The 23,894-nt window shown below is 45.1% G+C and overlaps 1 protein-coding gene across 2 annotated transcripts in view; it reads left to right on the top strand.

Annotated features, from left to right (window-relative positions):
* The window catches only part of MYO5B (myosin VB), an 842,958-nt gene that overhangs the window by 371,484 nt on the left and 447,580 nt on the right, over positions 1 to 23,894 (top strand). The window lies entirely within an intron of this gene.

The following is a 23,894-nucleotide window of genomic DNA, read 5'->3' as shown; positions in this document are numbered from 1 at the left end:
GTGTGTTTGAAATGTTGGACATGTACTTTTAAGTTTAACTTGTCCAGGCAGTGAAAAGCTCTTAAATTAGTTTTTCATTATTGCAATGGCTATCTCTCTCATAGGCTAGTATTGGGATTGCCTTAAAACATCTTTTTAGCTTGCTAAGGAGGCCGACTGCTGGGTCAGCACCAGGGTCTACAAGAAGGTAGCTGGGAGTGACTCCGAGAAGGGTGGTTCTGAGGGACAGTGGGGCTAACCATACCATGATGGTGGAAAGGCTAGTTTCTTCAGAGCAGAACACCGGCCAGGTGTGTAGGGTGACACCAACCCATAGGCAGGACTTCTTCCACCTCAGGCCTTCCACCCTAGGCCTCTGTATCCTTATAGTGGGGTGGGAAGGTGACCCAGAGGAGTTTCATAGTTAGTCTGCAGATGCCCATAGACTTCCTTCTGGGGAATGAGTTACTCCCAGTGTCAGAAAAACTGGGCAGGCGGCTGCTACAAGTGTCCTAACGGTTTAGTTTTCTGGGGGTACCACTCCCAAACTGAGGCTACAGGATCCCAGAGTGAGGTGCAGGGTGAGGGAGAGCCCACTTTTGTCCTGTCTAGCCTCAGGGTTCAGACCCAAGGGTGGTTGACCAGTCTTAGGATACTACACCCAACTGGTGGGAGGACTGGTGGGGGGGTAGGATGGAGGAAAAGTGCAAGGCACCTGGGGCCGCTGCCCCCTCACTCTGAGAAGCATCAGGGTGCCCTGGATGGCCTGTTGCTTGGCTCTTGAAACTGACAGCTGTCACTTGCCTCTGTTGATTGTTGTCCTTGTGGACAGAGTTTTCTGTGGGCTGGGGACAGGAGTCAGACCCAGGGGGTGGAACGGGCCACATAACTTTGTTGGCCACGGTGGATCTGCCTGCCTACTGGGATACATCTGTGAGCAAGCTAAGGTTTGGTGCTGTACAGACGGGGCCCACAGATGAGGAGAAAGGTTCCCCATGGGTCAGTGCAGTGGGCCTGAGTGTATAGACAGAAGGATTCAACAGGGTTCAGAGAGGCCCCTGCATTGGGCCATTGTCCAAGTTCTATCACCCTAAGCAGGGAAGCCTGTCAAGGTACTGATTAGTCTACCCTAGATTTAGACTGGAGGAGGTTGTGTTGGAAATGGCCTTTATTGCAGGGTCATCCCCAGACTTTTCCCCTTCCTCCTTCTCTTTTTCTGATCCTATTTGTGTTGATTTTATGACTCTGGGCACTTTACCACTGCTACCTAGTGCTAAAGTGCATGTGCTCTGTGACTAAAACATGGTAACATTGGTTTCTCCGTGATTGGCATGTTTAATTTACTAGTAAGTACCTAGTAATGTGCACAATGTGTGCCCAGGGCCTGTAAGTCAAATGCTACTTGTGGGCCTGCAGTAGTGGTTGTGCCACCCACTACGGTAGCCTTTCAAATATGCCTCAAGCCTGTCATTGCAGAGCTTGTGTGAGCAGTTTAAACTTTCAGTTTATCCTGGCAGGTGTACCTACTTGCCAGGCCCAAGCCTCCCTGTTTTATTGCATGTAAGACACCCCTAAGGTAGGCCCTGGTTAGCCTCAAAGGCAGGGCTAGTGTATTTAAAAAGTTGGACATATACTTTTAAGTTTAACATGTCCAGGCAGTGAAAAACTCTTAAATTCATTTTTCATTATTGCAAGGTGTATCTCACCCCATAGGTTAGAACAGGAAGTGCCTTAAAATGTATTTTAAGTGTAATTTCCAATTGGGAAAAGAGAGAATAGAATAATGGAGCTTGGTGTCTCTAGGCTCACAATTCAAAAATACATCTTGTGGTAAAGGTGTTTTTAAATTGCAGGTCTAAAAATACCACTTTTAGAAAGTTGACATTTTCTTATATTAACCATCCTGTGCCTTAGCCTGCCTCCAATCCACATCTGGTCTGTGTAAGGTTAGGTGACAACTACCTTTGTGCATTCCATCTATACAGCCATAAGTAGAGGGCACTCAACTGCCCCTGCATTCCACGTGCATACTGATGGGTCTTCCAGGGCAGGAAGGGTGGAGGGGCTGTCACTTATACTTCAAAGAGTTGTGGCCTGACCCCGCACAAAGGAATGAAAACCCCCCAGAGATCTTCTGGCAGACAGGATTGGGCTGATACGAAACTGGGGTACTTCAAAACCATTCTTTGAAGTCTCCTCCACTTCAAAGGCACATTTGGGTATAAGTACTGGGCCTCTGACCCCATATACTCTGAACACTTCTGCACTGAGAACATTCTACCAGGAAGAAACACTGCTGGGCTGTCAAGATGGACTGCCACTTTGCTGTTTGCTCTGCGCTGTTGGCCTGCTGTCTGCTACTTCTTGTCTGGGAGTCGGAGGACTGGATCTAACTCTCTACATCCTGCAATTACAAGTTTCTCCAAAGGCCTGATCAAGCTTGCCTCCTGTTTCTGAAGTCTCAGGGATATCAAAGAGTTCACCCCCATTTTGCTACCAGCACCTGGGCTCCTCCGTTATGACACCTGCTCTGCTAATTGGTGCCAAATCCAGTCCTTGGTCCTTAGAGTGTGCTGCTGCAACACAAGAGCTGACGCAAGGACACCGGTGTGTCACTTGGAACTGACGCATTCCAGTGCACAAATGCCTCTTTTGCTGCTGCTTGCTCCATAGCTGTGGACAACGCTCACTGACTGTGTGACTCAACGCCCATGACTTACAACGCAGCCCTAACTTGGCCGACGCAGCACTAACGCATCAGAACCAGTACTCATCGCTTCTGGACATCGGCACATCACTGATGTTGCCTATCAGGAAATGCTGCATTGCCTGAAAGCGGGACACATCCCCTCCTTGGATCAACGCATCATCACCAAGGCTCAACGCAACCAAGGTACTGTCAGCGGGTCTGCGTGGCTCCTGTACTTGGCCCATGCACCATCGTGGTCGAACTGAAGTTTTGAATTTGCCCGGGTCAGCACAACCAAATAGTCCTGGGTGGAAGCTATTGTCTTCTAAGCATTACATTTTGATTTAATCTTTCAAAATGTATTACTTGCCTTGTGTATGCTGAATGTTTGTTGTTTCGACTCAGATAAATATTGGCTATTTTTTCGAAACTGTTGTGCAGTCCTTTTGTGGTGTTTTCACTGTGCTACTCTGTGTGTGCACAAATACTTTACACTTTGCCTCTTTAGTTTAGCCTGACTGATCTATGCCAAGCTACTAGAGGGTGAGCACAGGTAAATGTTTAGTGTGTATCTTTCTTGTCCTCAGTAGCATTGTGGTCTCTAACCTCTGCCAACTAAAGACCCAATTTCTAACAATACACCTAAAGCCACATTTCTTACTTGATTTGCATTTTATCACCTCATTTAGGGCACTTTGTAGAATAAGGTGCAAATGTGCCTGAAGCCATATTAAAAGTTCTCCCAGAGAGCAACGGGTGTGTGCACCTGTTTTTTGTGCCACTGGCACATCTTCGTATTTCAGAAGTGCCCGTAGACTCTTGTGCAGACTCTTCTGAAACACAGATCACGCCATACCATACATGTACTGTAGGCATGCTGTATTAGATGTAAGGGCAGAGGCAAAGGAGTCATTTGAGGGGACACTGACTGTGTACCACATAAAGGTGGTGTACAGTCATTGCACCGCTGAGAGCGCCCCTTTGAAGAGGGGATGTGTTCACTTTGGTTGCCAGAAATCCCTGTGGCAAATTGTGCAGTCACTCATTGTGCAGTCACTCACTGCATCTGGCTGCAGGGGGACCTCTGCATCCCTTTCATATGGAAGCTGGATTGCTGCCTGCACAGTGGAAGGTGGGCTGGTCGCTTAAAAGAACAGTCCGTCTTTCACTAATGTTATGTTATGTTAAAAGGATTTCTAGAGCACATAGCTGAGACTTCCCAGTGCTAAACCATTCTTACATCAACACAGCACAAATCATACCAAAAGGAACGGGGAAAGATCACATCCTAAGAAGCACAGGGAGCCTAGGCTGCAAATAGCCAAGCTTGTAGCTGTTTCCTAAGGCTCAAATGGTTCTGAGTTTTCCTTAGATGCAAGGACAAATTATTCCATAAAACCAGAACCAAAGCCTAAAAAGAGCGACCTCCAAATATCATTCTTTTAATCCATAAGATATGGATCTGATTCAAGTGAGAACAGAGGGTTCTTGGAGGGAGGTATGACTGCAAGAGTCCCGACAAGATAGGAGGTCTTTGCACGTTCATGATTTTATGAGCAATGCACAGGGCTTTGAACTGAGTCTGGCAGCTGCGGTCTGGACAAACTGTAGCCTATTTGTAACAGATCTTTTAGCACCCAAGTAAAGAATGTTTCAGTGTCCTGGGTGTGACATGATTAGAGACTCTAGTCTCATCTGCCAAACTTGAGGGTGGAAGAAGCTAATGTCTGGTTTATGGCCTCTCAAGACGCCAAAACATTTGCCAGCTACTATCCTGACTTGGGTCTCAAGATAGTGAGTCATCAAACCACACACTGAGATTCTTTATAGATGGTTTAGGCTTTGGAGGGGGCCATAATCCCTCTGTTCACCAGTGATCTTCCCTAGTCTGACTATGCTTCCCCAGCAGAAGGATCTCAGTTTTGCTGGCTTTCAGCTTTAAGCAATTGTTTTGCATCCACCTCGCAACAACCATCATACATTTTTGGAAATTCACGAAACCCCTTGTCACGTGTGCTGCGAGTGAAACTATAAGTTGAGTATCATCAGCATACAAGAACAAAAAGATCCCAAAGGATCTAACCACTGGCACTAATGGCCTAACGTAAATGTTTAAGTGGGTAGGACTCAGAGTAGAACCATGGAGAACGCCATGTTCCAATGTCCTTCATGAAGATGAAAAGTGGGGGGTTATCACTTGCAAGAATTGGTCTCTTAAAAAGGAAGTGAACCACATTATGGCCTTGCAATGTACCCCAATTTCATGGTGTCGCTGCATAAACACCTTATGCAACACCACATCGAAGGTGGCATTTAAATCTAAAAGAATAAGTGCAGATGAGATGTCTTTGTCTGCGGAGCTGCGGAGGGTCTCCGTCACCACCAGGAGACCTGATTCCATACTTTGGGAAGGTCTAAAACCATTCTAAGAGATATCAAAGATTTGATTCTCTTCTAGGTACATAGTCAGGAGACTATTTTTGCCACAACTTATGATAGAAAAGGTAATAGGGTAGTAGGACAATAATTTTCTGGTTGCATCGAGAAAAGATTTCTTCAAAAGGTGAATTACTTTGGCATGCTTCCATGCCATGGGTATTATCGCTGAGGTCTGAGAAGGATTGGCAATTTTTTTTAAAGTGGGTAAAATAATTCTTGGTGTTTTAAGATATAGTCAGGTTTGATTGGGTCATCACTGGAACCTGACCAGACTTAATTCACCAGGGCAGTGAAAGAAACAATGTCAAGCAGGGCAAACTCGTTCGGTTCTGCCCTTGGCGAAGGGTCGTCCATCAAACAAGGTGTGCCAACTTCTTCAGATCTGTCACTGATCGTGATGTATGAATAAATATCATTGACCTTTTATACAAAATAATCTGCAAGTTTATTGCAATGATTGGTAGAAGTTCCACCGGCTCCCCTTGGGCAGCTGGTTTAGTTAAACTGTAAACAATGGAACACATTTCTCCAGCAGGGGTCCAGCTGTTTTTAATTTTAATAGAGAAGAACTGAACACAAGCCTTTCTAATCATTTTATGATATATTTTTATTGCTCTTGTATATCACTTTTTAGCTAGATGATCATAGGTTTTCCTCCAGTCTGGTCCAAGCACTTTGCAGCACTTTTTTCAGTGCTCAATATATCATTGACCCATGGGCAAAGGGTGTCATTTTTGCCAAGCCTGGGTGTAGGAGGCTGGCCTGGTTTGTAGTGGGTGCCAAAGGTACTTACACCTTATACCAGGTCCAGCTATCCCTTATTAGTGAAATGTAGGCAGTGTCTAGCAGCCAGGCTGTGTAGAGGTAGCTGTAGCTGAGCAGCCAAGGTTTATCTAGGATACATGCAAAGTTCTTGCAATACCACTGTAGTCACACAGTACTCACACCCATGAAAGAAAATACTCAGTGTTACAAAAATAAAGGTGCTTTATTTTTAGTGACACAATGCCAAAAATACCTTAGAGACTTTACTCCTTAGAAGGGTAAGTAATATACACAGTATATACACTAGAATGCAGTAATAGCTGTAAAAACAGTTAGAAAACAGTGCAAATAATGAAAATCACAATAGGTTGCAATAGGGCTAGGGGGAACACAAACTATATACTAAAAGAGTGTAATGCGAAAGTTGGTTTCCCACCTAGGCAAGTGTAGTGTGTAGAGGAGCATTGGGAGTGGAAAAAAACACCAAAGGTAAGTACTAGAACCCACCCCAGGGCCCAGGAAAACAGGAGTAAATCACAGTAAGTTTCCTAGAACACACAAGAAGTCATGATAGAAGATTATGCAAGAACCAGAAGAGACTGCAAGACACCAACGATGGGTTCCTGGACCTGACCTGTGGAACAAGGGGACCAAGTCTAAGAAGCACTGAAGAGTTCAGGGAAAACAGGAGACCCTGCTAACCCGGATGAAGGTGCAAAAGAAGAACCACATGTGAAGAAGAACAGTCAGTACTGCACCCAAGAAGATGAATGGAGAACCACTCAGGAAGCTGTGCATCGAAGGAAGGAGTGCTGGGGTCCAGAGCTGTGCTGTGCACGAAGAACTTCATGAAAGGTCGCACACAAGCCTTGGCAACTTCAAAACACGTGGTGCACGGGGGTACTGTCTTGCCTGGGGAGGCAAGCTCTTACCTCCACCAAAGTTGGACAGCTGGTCCTTAGGACCGTCGGGACCACTTCAGTCCACCACCCGTGTTGCTGGATCCACGCACTTCATCAAAAGAGGGGACCCACGCCACCGGTCGTCGCTGCAGAGAGGTGCCTGCTGAAGCACAGAAGTGGCTCCTTCACTTCAAGGGAGATTCCGTCGCTTCTTCTGGTGTAGGCGGAAGACAGGCAGTCCTCGGAGGATGCATGACCTTGAAACAGTTGCAGTTGCTGGCAGGAGCTGAAGATACAATGTTGCAGAAGTCCTGTTTGCTTCTTTGTGGCAGTTTGTAGAGTTCCTGGAGGGGCCAGATGCAGTTTCGTCGGTAGAAGTAAAGGATACAGAGGATTCCTGCTGGAGACTTGCAATCCGAATCTGAGGAAACACCCAGAGGAGAGACCCTAAATAGCCCTGCAAGGGGAATTGGTCAGCTACACCGGTAAGCACCTATCAGGGGAGGGCTCTGATGTCACCTGCGGCTCTGGCCAATCAGAGGCTCCCAGAGTGCCCCACCACCTTGGAATCCAAGATGGCAAAACCCAGGGACACTCTGGAGGAGCTCTGGGCACCACCCCTGGGGTGGTGATGGACAGGGGAGTGGTCACTCCCCTTTCCTTTGTCCAGTTTTGCGTCAGAGCAGGGACTGGGGGTCCCTGAACCGTTGTAGACTGGATTATGCAAAGAGGGCACCATCTGTGCCCTTGAAAGCATTTTCAGAGGCTCTGGGAGCTACCCCTCCCATGCCTGTAACACCTATTTCCAAAGGGAGAGGGTGTAATACCCCTCTCCCAGAGGAAATGGTTTGATCTGCCTTCCTGGGCCTGAGCTGCTCAAGCAACAGGAGGGCAGAAACCTGTCTGTGAGGTGGCAGCACCTGGGACTGCCTGGAAAACCTCATAAGGCTGGTATGGCAGTACTGGGGGTCCACTGTGGAGGCCCCAGAGTGCATGGAATTGTAAAACCAATACTAGAATCAGTATTGGGGTACAATTCCCAGATGTTAGACACCTTACATGGCCATATTCAGAGTTACTTTTGTGAAGCTGGACATAGCTAATGACCTATGTCCAGTGCACTCGTAAAATGGCGCCCCCACACTCACGAAGTCTGGGAAAATGGTACTGGACAACGTGGAGGGCACCTCTGCTAGTGCAGGTGTGCCCTCACACACAGGTACTTTGTTCCCAGCCTTCCGGGTTGGAAGGCCTGACATATAGGTGACTTATAAGTGACCTGGTGCAGTGTAAATGGCTGTGAAATGGTGCATGCACCATTTCACACAGGCTGCAATGGCAGTCCTGTAGAAGCCTTTGCATGGGCTCCCTATGGGTGGCAAAAGTAATGCTGCAGCCCTTAGGGATCCCCTGGAACCCCAATGCCCTGGGTACCTACGTACCATATATTAGGGACTTATAAGGGGGCACCAGTATGCCAATTTGGGATGAAATACTGGGTTACAAGTATGTAGTGACAAATTTGTGAAAAGAGAGAGCATAAGCACTGGGGTCCTGGTTAGCAGGATCCCAGTGACACAGTCAAACACACTGACAAACAGGCCAAAAATGGGGGTAAATATGAAAGAGGCTACTTTCTCACACCGGGCGAGCAGGTCCTAAGTGAGCCACGTCTTCCTCTTGGATAAAGCTATGTCCATATTAAAATCTACTTGAGGAGAATTGCATTGAATATAAGTACTGAATTTTGTCAAGTCCAATTAATGCCATTGCCTTCTCATAGTAGGATTGGCAGAGGTAGTCCTGGCAGCTCTGGAATATGAATAGTCTTAGGTATCATAAAATGGTCTGATCAAGTCTTGAGAATGGGGTAGATACCAGAATGTTGGGTAAGTCAGAAAAAACAGGATCCAAAAGATGTCCCGCCGTATGTGTCAGACCCACCACTAATTGAGTCATTGCATAGCTGCTAAATCTTCCATAAAATTATACATATAGCTTTCATAACTCCGGTCAAAATGTTAATTCAGGTCACCAATGATATTCAAATTAGATAATGTGAGTGCCAGTGGAGCAATGCAATCCATTAAAGCTGCTCTGAAATGGCTAGGGCCCATAAGTCAAAAGACCTCCTGCTCCCATCTGGGCCCGAGGATGGAGCTCTTTGGCTGTGCCCATTATAACTCCATTAAATGAATAAAAATACAGTGCTAGAACAGGTTTTTCTTATTTGTCCCAGTTAGGTTCACATTTCCATCATATCAGATGTACCCAGTTCAGTATACTTTCTCAAAGCACATTGTTAAGTTAGATACACAAGGGTGGACCTTTGTCACAATTTAAAGCAAGTATCACAGTGTCTTAACGTGGTACAGTTCCACGCCAAGTTCTCCACATTCGCCCCTCCACGTTTTGCCATTCTAGTATCATGATTTCCTTGCTGAGTACATATTTCCATGCCAGTATTACAGTACCAGAGTTGGGTATTGTGTTGTGCTAGTTCTTCATATTTCCCCTGCTAGTTGAACACTTACATGCCTCTGTTGTAAGGCCACACTCATGCACACATTCATTTCCCAGTATCACAGTATTTACTCCTGTTGAGTTCCTATCGTCAGACAAGAATCAGTCTCCAGCAAACAGAGTTATGTGGGTCCTCCAGCTGGCTGTTTCTGCCTTAACTTTGATTCAAGTCTAGGTCTACAGCCCTCTGGCTTTCACTGTAGAACACAACAGGCAGCTAGCCACCTTAAAGTCTGGCCATGAGGTGCCCATGCACATTCTCTAATCATGGTGGGTGCCAGATGGGGAGAAGGCAGGGGAAGGAGAAGGGAGCAGACTGCATGCAGATGGTGCTCAGAAAACTTTCTGAGCATTCCATCGGTCTTCTTTGCCGGAGTTCGGAGTGATGTACGTGAGATCGGGGCAGGCGACAGAAAGACTCAGGGAAATGGGAAATGAACGCACAGACTAGATCCACACCTTCCACTCCTCCCCAGCAGCAGGTAGCTTTGAAACAGGGGATTAACCCTTCAGCCCAGTCACACAGCTTCTAATTTTCCTCAGGGTCCAGAAGGTATCAGTAGCAGTGGGCATGGGAATAACCTAACCTTCTAAGCGCAAAGCTCCTTTTTCCTTTCTTAGGCCATGGTTGGATAAGGTGCAGAGAAATCAGGGATAGACCCACAACCCTTGCTTCTCTTGCTGGTCTGATGAGAACAGAAAATGTGAAATAGCTTCTCTGTTATTTTCAGGGACTGTTAATTACAGAGAAATGATGCCCATAACTGACAGCTATGCTTTCTAGACCAGAACTGCGTAAGACTCGACAGACCATGATCATCCTAATTTAATGGGTGTGCATGAAGCAAAAAGTCAGCATCTTTGGTACCCAGGAACGCGTAGCCAATGAGCAACTGGCAAAAGCATCCACATCCAATCCATTAAAAGTTTCCCTGAGCAATCCGAAGTAACTGCAAACTCTGAAAACAGATACAATATGTTTCTATAGCTTGGATTAGTTTAAATCACCTGGGTCCCGCTAGCTCTTCCCTGCTCACTTCAGTCATGGAACTAAAGAAGTATGCTGAAGGAATCATGCTCATCCCTCCGAGTGGCTCAACATCTTACATCCCTTTTCCAAGTTTATTAATAATAGTCTGTTAGAACATATTATATAAAGACACATTTGTGGCAAACAGTGATACAATTATTTTAATGTTTGCTGCTATAGCAATAATTTGGGAAGACCTAGAGTTAGACTATCTCGACAATTTGCTTGTAAACTTTTATGTCAATGGTTTTTTATTTCATTTTTAAGGAAAAGCACAATTTGAGAATGGATATTTCATTGAGAGTTGTACATTCGGCAATAACAAGAAGGAAGCAATACTCTTCTTACGAAGTATCAGTGTCTTCTGTTTCCATCCATTGGCAAAGCTGCCCAAAGCATTCTTTGAATAATAGTTAAAGTGGGATGATTTGCGTATTGTATTGAATTGTAATGTTTACATAGCACTTACTAGCTCTATGTGGGGCAGTGAAGCGCTTTACTACATGGGTAGCACACTACGGTGTGTATGAAGTGTGGTTGGGAGTGTGTTGTCCCTGTTTTGATCCTGTGTGGGAATTGCTTCTGTATCTTGCGTGAGGACCACTGAGGTGTGGTTTTCGTGTGATGGGATCCAGCGCTTAGCAGTGTGATGGATGAAGAAGTGTAAGAGACAGATGCTCAGTTATGGTTTTCATAAGCTGGCAGCTTTGAGCAGCTCTGCAGGTCCCTTTGTGGTTTTCTTATGTTCACAGTCTACGTAGCTGGTTGCTGCCAGAGTTGTCCACTCTGAGAAATTTTGTTTGAAGTTAATCGTACTGAGTAGGCACAAGTTAAAGGGAGTAATCGTGGAGAAATCTGCCTGGATGTACTTTGTTAATATCGTCCCATATCTGATTGTCATTTTGAGATGTTGAGAAGTGGTTGTAGTATGTATTTAGACCAGATCTGCAATGGTGAAGTAAATGAAAGTCATCCATTGGCCAGTGGCATGGGCAGGTCTCTTCAGTAATTCAAGCCTGTTCAGTTGGTGATGGGTAGTTTATATGCTGTGGAGTGGAACAGTAACAGGTGATAGACATACCCCTTAGAAGTTTTGTCTTAAGAGAATATAGGGAGTGTCAAACAGTAAAATAAAATTATTATGTAGCCTGTATGAACTGTCAATTGACTTCCCAAATCTGAGTGTCATTGTAGTACTATTAGTGTGGGTTACAAATTGTACTTGTAATGTATTTACCAGAATTCTCACGGCCTTCCTCTATACCACTACCTGCCATCCTGGTGGCACTAAAGTGGCAGTACCCCAAAATGTAAAAAAATTCTTAGATTTTTAGAAACGTTCCCAAAAATGGACAAAGCATGCGGAAAAGAGTGTACAACTCTGGTATCTGGTACTTGGTGATGTCTAAGAGAACCTTGTAACATAGAAAATAAAATAAGACGAATTTGAGAAACAGCATGCATGGTGCCAGAAGGCCATGTTATGGTGAATGCTGCTTCTTTATTGAACTGATGCTTAGCATAACATAGTGCCAAATGGTTGTGGAGGCGCTGTTCACAGCTGCGTTTTTTTCTGATGAAACGCTATACTGTCTGGTGGAGCGCTGACTTTGGAGGCCCAAACCTGCCAACCTGCCATTAAAATGCCAAACCTGCAGGGCGGCCACCGCAAATGTCAATGGGGGCGGGGGGGGTGGACAAGGGTGCACGACGGGGACGGGAAAAACTTTTTTTTTTTTAACCATTTACCTTTCCCATCCTCGCCGCCTCCTGCCGCCTTGCTCATCGCTCCTCTTCTTGTGGTGTCCTAACATTCACTGGGACACCAGCACAGGCTGTCCAGCAGTCCTGGCGCTGCTTTCATGCTAAACCCAGCATGAAGGCAGCATCAGAATTGGTCTGAGTGGCTTGGACTGCCTCTCAGACACAAACCTGGGGTCTGTGCAGTTTCTCCATCCCGGCTGTGTACATAGCCGGTATGGAGAAACCTAAGTGCGCATGTGTGTTTGGCTGGGCTAAGACGGACGGCCAAACACGCATGCACACTTAGGTGCACTCTCTCCTCCTCCCACCTCCCGTGAACCAGCCCCGCCCTTCCCTGCACTGCTGGCTGAACCAGCAGATGAAAGATAAAAAATAATAAGTTATTGTTTTATTTTTTATCCCCTGGCTCTTAACCAGGTGGGCCACGCCCCTCCGCCATTGCGGTGGAGTCGCCCCTGCAAACCTGTGAGGTTTGGAGATTACTCACACATCCCCTCCCGCTGCAGGTTGGTATATAAGACCGAGTTGTTTCTTCTTTTAATGTAACCTGCAGGGAACCAGTCACAGCCTTCGACTTACAACATGGTCTTAACAGTGGACTCCATTGAGTGGGTCGTGTATCCATTTCCATTTCATTCCTCTCGTAGCACCTAAGGTTGTCGTCAGTGTGGGCGCGGACTGTCTTTGTATTCTTCTATGGGTGGGACAAATCTTGTTCGCTTGGATGGAGTGACACACTCCTACGCGACAGTAGTCACTCTCGGGCGTGTGGGAGGAATGTTTTTTTCTACAGGTTCCTTTTCAATACGTTGACTGACTAGAACGCTGCTCATTGCTGTGTATCTTTTCAATTTAATGCAGCATATTATGATATTTTATTAGGGGCTGACAACCACCAAAAAGCATGCTTAACTTATCTGATCATATTCAGCAGTACCGTACATCGGGATTTATCAGCCAAACAGGGCGGTCTTTACTCCCTTCTGTTTTGATTTAAAATAAAGTTATAGGGAGTCTGAATTCTCAGTTGTAAAATTATGTGGAAATATGATGGCTTGGTGGATCACATCTACATTTTCCGAACCACAACCCTTTATCATATGCAATAAATTGCAAATGCTACTGAGATTATGCATCAGAGAGCAAATGTATTTGAAAAATTATGTACGTATCATATTTTCATAAATTCCACCATATGCTGAACAATTTGCAGATTTCACCAGACACAGGTGGCTGGTTCACAAAGAGCGCGTTGCTTGCAGAATGCGGGTGCAGCTGCCAAAGCTCTGCAAACACTCACCTTTCACTTGCTGATTGCAGAATGTAGGTTTAAGAGGGGAGATAATCTTGCCCGGAATGGGTTAATAGTCCTACCTGATGTGCTGGGAGAGTGTTTGTTTCTTTTCTACAGTAAAAAATTATAATCCTGCCTATTCAAGTACGTTTTATACATGGTGGGAACTATTTATTCTTTATCATAAATATGTTCAGAGTTCTCCCAGCAGAAGATACTTCAACAGGGGACTCAGAATGTAGTAGTGTGTGAACCTTTGTGTTTTCGGTTCCTGTGTTTTGAATCCTAAAGTGCCTCATAGCGAGTCACTTATATACTGTAAGTATAGGGTGTAGCGCGGTAGGGTGCGTAGCGTGGACAGCGGGTTACGCGGCCTACCAGCCGGTCAATAATCACACGGCAGCCTGTTGTGTGAATAACTGCTGCGCCAAGACCTCCCGGGCCGGGCGCCTCTTTATTTTATACCCTCCGCTCTGGACACCGTATGGCATCACGGAGCAGGAAACATTGTAGGGGAGAGCCCAGGTAGCTCTCTACATCCCCCCCATATTTTAGTGAATTACTACAAACCAACAACCTCAAACGAGGCATAACAACAACAGTATCAAACCGTAGTACAAACACATAGAGAGAAAGAAAGAAAAAAGAGAGAGAGAGAGAGAGTGTGTGAGAGAGAGAGAGAGAGAGAGAGAGAGAGAACAATAACAGGAGTCCTTGCCTGTGCACGGGCACCAGTCACTTGTCCTTCTCTTGCTAACACATGAAGTCTCTTAGCCTTTGGCTGGGCTCAGGGTTGGGCCGCAGGAGATACCTTTCACTTCTCCCGCCCTGCTTAGACCCTCGCGCAGATCCACGCTCCGTGGAGCAGGACCCCTCTAGATCTCTACTGGGACCTCCATCACTCGGTGGTCGGCATTCCTCCGGAGAGTTCGGCCACAAAGCGTAGCCTCCTTCCAGCTCCTCACCACTCTCATCTATCAGGCCAGATACTGAATCGCCGTCCTGACGCTCCACCCTCCGGAACCATGACACGTTCCTGGTCACCTGACGCACCCCTTTTCTGATAGTAACCATGGTCCCGTCGATCTTCTCCACTATCCAGATGTCAGGTTCAAAAGGGGTATGGAACTTCCTCCCTGGATGGCGATCCTTTAGAATGATGCATTCCCCCACTTTCAAATCAGAATGCTTCTCCCTTCTCTTCTCGCCGGCCTGGATATTGGTTTCTGTTTGCTTCTCCTGTGTCTTGAGTACATCCAACACAGTTCGTGCCCACACAGATACAGGTGAAAATGCTGGCAGGCCCATCGTATGGCCAGCGCCTCCCGCTCAGTTTGTGCATACCGGGCTTCTGTTACCGAGAGGGCCATGTTGGCATAAGCCACCGGCATCCACTGCTGGTGGCTCTGTTCCTGCAACAACACGGCTCCTAGCCCAACAAGGCTAGCATCCACCACTACTTCTGTTTTCTTGTGCGGGTGGAAATATGCCATGACCACAGAGTCTAACAGCGCACTCTTGACTGCCCGGAACGCCTTGTCCGCTTCTACACCCACGTTGGCCTTCGTGAGCTGTCGAAGAGGTTCGGCAAGCATGGCCAAATTGGGAATGAATCTCCACAATATGTTGCCAAACCGAGGAGTCTTCTAACTTCAATGGCGTTGCGAGGTACGGCAGCTCCTCGGTTGGCCTCTACTTTTTTGGGGTCAACCTTCAGATCTTCCCTTGACAAAAAGTCAATAGAGTTGCGGTAGAAGGCACACTTCTTCCAGTGCAAAGTTAGACCCGCTTCCGACAGCCTCTGGAGAGTGGCTCTCAAATGTTTGTGGTGTTGCTCTAATGTTGTTGGAGAAAATTAAGATGTTGTCACTTAGGTTGATGACGCCGGTCAAACCGGACAGTGTCTCCCGTATGGCGTTTTGGAAAATCTCTGCAGCCGAAGAGACCCTAAAGCCAAGGCACATGTAACGTCGCTGGGGGGCATACCCCTAGTGTCCTGTGCTCTAAGCCGCAGCTCCCACACCCTTTTTCCTCCAGTCTTGGCGGCGGAGTCACCCGCGCTGATTGTTGCGTCCTTGGACGGCAGCAGCCCGTTCTTCCTTTACCGGGCCCAATTTTGCGTGGCCTGGCGCTATAGCAGATCGCGCTAGAGAAGCCTCCATGTCTTCTGCGCGACTATTGGACACTTCATGCGAGCTTGCAAGGATAAGTATGTCATCCAGCGATATGTCTGGCTACCGCAGGATCAGTTTGCGCAGTACCTTGGAATGGCATCCCTGTATTATCTATGCTCGGATCTCCTCATGTTGGGTGATGCCGGTGCAGGTGCTCGACAGTTTGCGCAGACGTCATTGCCAGTGTTTGGCAATTTCTCAAACAACTTGTAGAGCTCGTCGCCCCCGAAAAGCAGCATCAGGGATCATTGCACCGCTCCATTTGTCTCTCTTGTGGCCCTGAATTAGTGTCTCAATCTGCAGAGCCAGTGGCGCCACCTGGGCGCAGCCGTAATCAGATCCACCAGCTGGCTGAACGGGGGCAGTGCAGTGACTGACAAATGTGTTCCTAGATTGCGTGCTGGGGGTGGGTGGTTGGTATCCGGCGGTGGACTCATTGTTGCGACTGGCTAGTAGCTCCTCTCCCCCGTTCACTAAAGAGTCTTTTCGTTGGTGAAAATCTTGTTTCAGTGAGTGGGTGTAGCAATATGAATGTCAGTGATGAGGAAAAAGTGAAGATACCGTCATCAGCCACAGTACCTCTGTGCCAGACCCTTCACATCTGAAATGTGACCTTTCACACGTGTTACTCTACACAATATTGGGTCACTATTCTTTTCTATTGCCCCATGTACAGGCCACAAACTAACTTACTCCTCAATCAGATGACAGACTGAAAACATGGCACTGCTGCTGCCTTTTCCAGTCAGGCATGGGCCTGGGCAGCCCTGGGGTCCTCGTGCTCCAAGTAGGGTGTCACGGAGCAGGAAACATTGTAGGGGAGAGCCCGGGTGGCTCTCTACATAGGGCAGGGTATTCTTCTGAAAGGCTGTTTATGCTCCTGAAACCCTAAAATGTGCGCTCAATGTGAAAGTGACAGTTACAGGACTCAGCTTTTCAAACATTATTAATACAAGTGACACTTTTATTGTGACCATGTTTGTGTTCTGCTGAGTCCAACATTGTACCTTTTTCGCCCAATATCTTTTACTCTGAGAATAGAGAGGATCATACTGGAAGCCTTGTTCCTGTGTTTTCATTCAGCACAATAGCATTAATTGCTGGTGAATAACAATTTGTATAGCACAACAAATTTTGAGTTGTGTTCGATGAATGCATAGAGTATCTTTCTGAATTAACTACTTTATTGTCAAAAGTACTGAAAAACATTTTATAGCAAGACTGAAGTATTTAACAATTTAATGCAATCTATATAAAAAGAAATTGTGGCACATGATTTGTCTATGATCTCATGCAATATTGTATAATTTGACTTTGCACAGTTCAGTCAACCCTTATGTGTAATTTGGTCCCACATTGTTGCATTATTCCAGTTAACAATTTCTGAATAATGCCATTGCTGTGCAAGTTTGCTTTGCAGCTGGTTAGTTATCCCTTGCCCAGAGCCCAATGTATGAGCTATCCGATTGCAAAAAGCAGTTGTAAATTGCAAGTCTAATTTTTGCGACCAGAAACTTATTTTGCAAGCTAACATATGCACCAATAGGTTGTGTCAAATAAATAAGGAATCAGAGTGGGTCAGAGTCCAACCTACTTAATTAATATTCATTAGATACTTCACAACTTCTCACTCACTCCTATTGGTCATAATCAGAGAGAAAGGTTTTTAAAGCAGCCTGCTAAAAAAAGTTTTTTGTTTTTGAAACGTTTCATTGAGTTGGCAGTGGTCGCCTGGACCACTGCATACTCCCCCTGAAACCTTTACACAAATTTACAAAGAGGAAATTTCAACCATTCTTACGTGGTTTGAGATGGAGACCTTTAACACTGTTGAAAAATATCTGTACATATAGATGGGAAATTGTAATTAGGAAGGGACACCCACAACATGCCCATTTCAAATTGTGTTTTTTAAGGCTTTTCTAAACCCATTTCAAGACCTGGTAAAACTTTACTGACTGCTGAAATAAGTTTTATGCTTAGGAGTAAACTTTTGGGTACCCACAAGTTTACCGAATATCAAAGTCTGCAACCAAAGTGTGCTAAACCCACAAGTTGAGCAAATTTCAAAGTTTGCGACCAATAGAAAGTATTGTTCTTGTTGTTCATGCTTTTGGCTTAGTAAGCCTGAGTATGAGCAGCTGCAGCAGGCAGTTCACGATGCTCAGCATAGCGACTATCCGTGCACGATTGCTGCTAGGTGGTTGCACAAGGACATTTGAAATCACATCAGGGATCTCACCTGTTCTTACAGGATTGTTTCAGATCCTCCAAGTAACAGCTGAGTCTGGGCACTTCCCTTTCAATAAGAACTCCTTGTCCATCTGCCCGTTTATTGGCTATAAGCCGTAGGAAGGCACTCCATTTGCACTGTATCGTCCTGCTAAATCCTCCTATTTTAGGTCAACTCTGGACATTCCTCACCATAGCACTTACCTTCCTCCGTAAAATCATATTGCTCCCTTTCCTCTGTGTCTTCTTCCACCACCGACAGAGGCTGACGGCATCTTCGAGGGCTTGTGTCATGAATACATGTTTCATTTGTTAGCAGAAGTGGTACTGCCACCAGGCCTCCTTCTTCCTTTAGTGTGTCCTCCCTTCCAGGGCCACATTATGATGTGGGATCTAGATCTTGCTTAAGGAAAGCTTTAAGACGAGTCTGTGCTCATCTCACCCCGTGGGGGTGGATACAGATTGTGTACTCCCTTCTTCACTGACTAGTATGCAGGGAGGAATGTCAGGAATGAGCACTGAAAGTATCTCAGAAGGATATATTCTATTCAATCTCTATGTTAAGGATTTTTCACTATGCAGCATATATATATATATATATATATATATATATATATATATATATATATATATATATGTATATATATATATAAACGGGAAAATGAAACAGATAAGTAACAAGAAATCTTGAAATTAGTAATTTGATTCAACCAGTTTCGCAGCAGATTGCTAAGGCATATTCTCTTGCTTCGGACTAACTGTCTGTATTTCTTACAAGTAATCTTCATTATTCATGCAGGTATATTCCTCGTCCTGTTTAGTAGACAATGAAGTAATCCACTGCCCAGACAAAGTTCTGAGTACTTTGTATTACTAGACATACAGCTCTTGTTCTTCTTATCCCCTCCCCCCATCCAAGCAGGGGGCACAGTGCCCAATTAGGAGTTTGCCAGAAAATATCTGTTCACCTGCCTGATTTATGGCTGGCAGGACGAAAGAGCCTCCTCGGGATTAGGGCCCGGCTTTAGTGCAGGTGGCGGTGGTGCGACAATGTTTTTTGCCCCCCCTCCATAACCTCCTCCTTGGATTCCCTCACTACCACCTGGCAAAAGTGCCCCTCATCTCTCCAAATGCCCTCTTTCATATACATTTCATTTGTTTAAAGCGTTAGTAAACGCTGACCTTACTAATCCACTCGGCTGTCCTCATAAAATACAGATCTTTTCTTTGCAGCAGGCATTTTAACCCTTTGAGTTACTCTATGGCAAGTCAAAACTGCCACTAGACAAAACCCCGATCTCGCTCTTTCTCCGGCAGGAACATTACTCACAAGAGTTATCTTGACATTTTTATTGCTGCCTGAAAGCTGGACTCACAAGGAACTCTGCAGAAGGTGCTTTGAAATCGAAAGTTATTGCTCCACATAGAGCCCCCCCTGAGGTCAGTGCCTCCCCTCCAGGTCAGCACCCGGTGCAGCCGCACCAGTCTCACCCCCCTAAAGCCAGCCCCGCTCTCTTACCAACTTACTCCTTCGATGGCCTGACAGAGGTAAAGTATCTGACCATCCGTGCAATTTTAGAGCAGGCAATCAGTTGGCATTTGTTTGCTGTCCATCAACACCAGGTTAAACCTGGCAGTGAGGGACAGTAAAAAAAAAAAATTAACCCACACCATAGGAGAAAACTCCCATAGTGTGGTTGGTCTCAGGTTTACATTTTTAAAGAAAACTCACACTTTAGGAGTTTATTCTTCACAAATGTAAAGGTTTATGTAAGTAACCATCACCAATGATGGACAAACACTAAATTTGTCAATAGCTTTGTATAAACTGTTGTGAAGGTGGTTCATACAAATTCATGGTTGGCAGTGAACTCTCAATTTGGCGTGCAGGGTAAATGCAGGGTGGCGGACGTCCTGACTGCCTTTACTCCGTCTGACAAATTCTAAATCGGGTCCTAAGTTTCTGCAGCACATCCTCTTTTAATTATCTGTCTTCTTTGGAGAGTTGTAACTCTTCAAGATATAATACAGTTTGCCTCAAAATGAGGACCACAACTCATTGTCTTCTCACGGAAAGTCCAGTGTCAGCAGCATCTGAGCATGCATCTGGTCTCTGTTTCCAACGCTGACTATTGCCTATTATTGATCCCAGGCAGCAGAACCTCATTCTTCTTCCATCTATGCCTTTACTTAAAATAGGGGCAGATGAAAGGATTGAAGACACTCAGAATGAATGAAAGAAAGGGATGAGTGATTAGTATTTCCATTCAGTTGTGATATTTGGCTGCAGAGAACTATGCTGACATTGAAAAAGAGCAGTATGGTATGTTACGTATATTATGAAGCCACCCGATGCTTGGGGGAGATTCCCACTGTTTCAGCATTAGAGTGATTTTTGCACTGAGTTGGGACTTGGGCTGCTGGTTGTTACATGGGGAAACAATAACTGAGTGTGTGTGGTCCTTCCAGCCTCCTGTAAATACCTTGCTTGTACCAGAGGCATTTCATGGGTGCTGGCCTTCTGCACTGGATGTTGTAGAGAAACACTGAGGTACTCTCTCGCTGAGACTCTGACGCTCCTCTGGTCAAGTCATCTGGAGGAGGCACGTGACAACCTATTCATCTCAATTCAGAAGGATCTGCTTTTGTGGATCTCAAGGATCTGAAGCAAGAATCCATCCAAAAAACTTCTCTCAACTTTCTTGAAAAAGAACAAAGATAATATGAGTCATGTAGGCTAGTCTTCAGATACCTGAGGAGCCTTGAGTCAAGTCTTCCGATACCTGAGCAAGAACTCTGCATTTTCAGAGACAAAAAAACCAACTCTGAACACTGGTGAGGATTGTTTCTTGAGAAACACCCTTCCAAGGCTACCCATAGACGTGGAAAAATGAAAATTCATTTGTTCCTTTCTTCTCTTTGCGATCTGGAAGGTGTGTACATTGACATGCACTAGCTAGTAAAGATGATTTAATGATAACTGTTCTCTCTGGCAAGTTAAAGCTTTGGGTGAAGGTCCTGCTCTTTCTGAAGCTGTGGGTTTCCAAATAGACCTCAGAATGGGTGCAAATGGCCCCATGAAATGGCTGCGAGGCGGATGTTTTTCTTTTTTAAGTAGGAATTCCCATATAAAGGTAGCATGTCTGAAGGTGTGTTCAGATAACTCTTGCTTGATGAAGTAGGTTTGGTGTGGTAAACTGTGCTGGATCATTTCAATGAGCTCACATTAGCCATCGAATTTCACGCAGAGATGTGACCCTTAATCTAGGGTTTGAATTATGGTACACAAAGTTACATCATAAAGGAGCACAATCAGCAAAATGCAAACTCTGGATGCATGACTGTGAATCTGATTAAAAACTTCAAGCAAGTATTTTAATGTGGTTTAAAAATGAGCTACAAATTGAACGCATAACCGGATGTAAAGCACAGAAACCAAGTCTTGTTTGTGACAATGAATTTTGAGGTCCCAGGGACGCTTACTGAATGATAAATCGAAGAAATTGCAAAATGCATATTGATAGATATTATCCTAAGCCTTCACCCCCTGTTTTCTTCGGATTTGTTCGTTGTTCCATTTGGTTTTACCTGTCGGGGGTTATGCATAAACAGTATGTTTTACATTTTGCTGACACATTAAAATGTACACGCGTGCCACAAACCTGTATCAGTGAGCGCATTTATTCATTCATTATTTACAATTTGCAGTTTTATCTAGTGCAAGCCAGACCCAACTGAGTTGAAAAATATCACATTTTCTTTTTTTTGTTAGAAGTTTTCATAGATGAGTACAACAGGGCTTGGATAATCATATTTCAACACGACTACAGAATATCAACATAACTGCGTGTTCAGAAATTATCTTTGAGGAAGCAAACATTTCATATCTCTTGTAAAGATTCATATGAGTAATTTGTCCAAATATAAATAGCGATGGAATTCCTTATTTTGGGTGCTCTCCCAGGAAAGACTGTTGTGAAGTTCTTGATGTTCTGAAGATTGGCTTCAAGTTGGGCAGTTTTAGCACTCCTGGGGCAGCGGGAGCCTCCTGAGGTAGCCAGTTTTCAGCTGGACAGCGGCTAGCCCCAGTGTGAAATATTTTATTCTCCCTACAGGCACCCCAGTCCCACCCCTCCAACTTACACCTATTAAATGTAGCGAAAAGCAGCCCATTCACTCACAGCATTCATGGTGTTTGCTTGAAAGTTTAATCACAGCAGTACAGCTTCTTCCCATAGGGTATGCGTTTCTGGCACTTATCAGAAGGGAGCAATCTTTGCAGGGAGCATGACTGGATTCTTTACTTCGTGTTGTCCAGCGGCGCTCAGTTGTAAACCTCTGGCTGCAACAGCCATCACCAGCTTCCTCAATGTCTAGGCATCTGTGTCAAATTTCATTGGGATGGGGTAGCGCACGGATTGTCTCAGTTATTCCAACACATCATAATTAAACTAAACAAATTATTTGCTTTGATAGGAAGATGTTTGAGAGTGAGAGACTGATACTAGCTGGCCAGCAGAATGAAGGACTGCCCGCAGTGGGTTCTGGGAAAGCCGTAAAAAGGAGTGGTCATAAGTCTCCATCAGAGTAGTGATTGGACCACGTATTTGGAGCCCTCTAATTTGATTAGTGATTTTATTCCACAGAAGATCCTTTTACGCCTTCCTAGCTACAGTGGTAATGTGTGCATGTAGATTAAAGGTTTTGTCTAGGGTGAAGACTATAGCAATATCAAGCATGGGTGACATGGACACTGAGATTTGTTCCAATGTCTTAAGACAAAAATGAGAGTAAAGTCTATGGTGGCAGGGCTGCGGGTGTTACCGACACGTGTCTGCATTTTACTGGGCTGAAGTGGGGTGAGGGCTTTGATTAAACCCTTATGGTCAGGATATTGGGAGTGTGCTTGTCAGTCTGCTGTGAGACTAGGTGTCAAGGAGAGACAAGGTTGACATGTGGTCAGGAGACATGCAAGAATCACTCTTGAATGTCTGTGAATGTCATGAGGCCTAACGGTGCATTTTACATTGGCTAAAACTCCATTGGCTTTGCAAGCAGCTGTGAAGTTACGTTCATAAAATATTCCAATATCTCGTAAGCCAAGCCTTTCTCTGTTGTGTTTGTGAGAGTTTGATCTAAAGAACATTCTTAAAAACTGTGACCAGATGTTACACTTCACATCACCATTTCTTAGGAAAATATCCTTGAATTTAATAGAGTTTACAGTTTAACATAGCTTTGGTTTTTTTCAATTGTGTAAGGCACCTATGTTCACATCTGCCTTTCACTCACTTTATTTCCCCGTCCAGTCACACCAAGTTGATGAGCTGACACACAATACGTCTCAGGACCTGCTAGGAAGCATAAAAACTGGAAAAGAGAAAATACCTTGCTCTCACAATCATAAGCCTCAGAAGGTAGGAATAGGGCTCGGGTTATGCCGACATAGGCAGCAGTGGAGTTCCTCAGGTTTGACAGATTTTACAAACCGAGACAGCAATAACTCAAACTCAGGTTTTTTACTTGACTCTAAGCGTCCATAGCCTCTGGTAAAACCGTTCCCCTATAGTTAACTTAGATTAGTTTACATAGTAGGATTCTGTGATCATACGAGAGAGGAGATTGACAGAAAGTGCAGCTAAATCTCATGTGATATTAACCAAAGCATAGTTGGTGAGTCCTGAGGGTCTCTTCGGAAATGACCTTGAAAGTTATGAGTTTAGACAATCAGGGGGAAGAGTAATGAGAAATATCAATTGCTTGTCATTCACACCAACCGTATCTAATCCCATATGGGAAAACATTATAACACAACTGACCCTCAAATTCAACAGAAGCCAATTCTTCGCTCAGTTATCTTCTGACTATAGAATGGTGGGTCTTAAGAACTATGGTGGGCAGAGAGAGAGTACAGTCCAGCACACGTCCTCTCTTAATAAACTATATCAATAAAAAAACATGATGTTCTGTAAACACACAGGATTACAACACCCCACTCTGGGTCTGGACCTGTTAAATCATTGGAGGTGGCTCCAATTAGGAGCACAAGCCGTCGACCACCAATGGTGGCATGATCATCATCAGACTGTGCTCCTCGTTGGGC

Source organism: Pleurodeles waltl, chromosome 1_1, assembly GCF_031143425.1.
Source record: "Pleurodeles waltl isolate 20211129_DDA chromosome 1_1, aPleWal1.hap1.20221129, whole genome shotgun sequence".
Lineage (NCBI taxonomy): Eukaryota > Metazoa > Chordata > Amphibia > Caudata > Salamandridae > Pleurodeles > Pleurodeles waltl.
The sequence above is the reverse complement of the archived record's forward strand: the minus strand, read 5'-3'. Positions and strand labels throughout refer to the sequence as shown.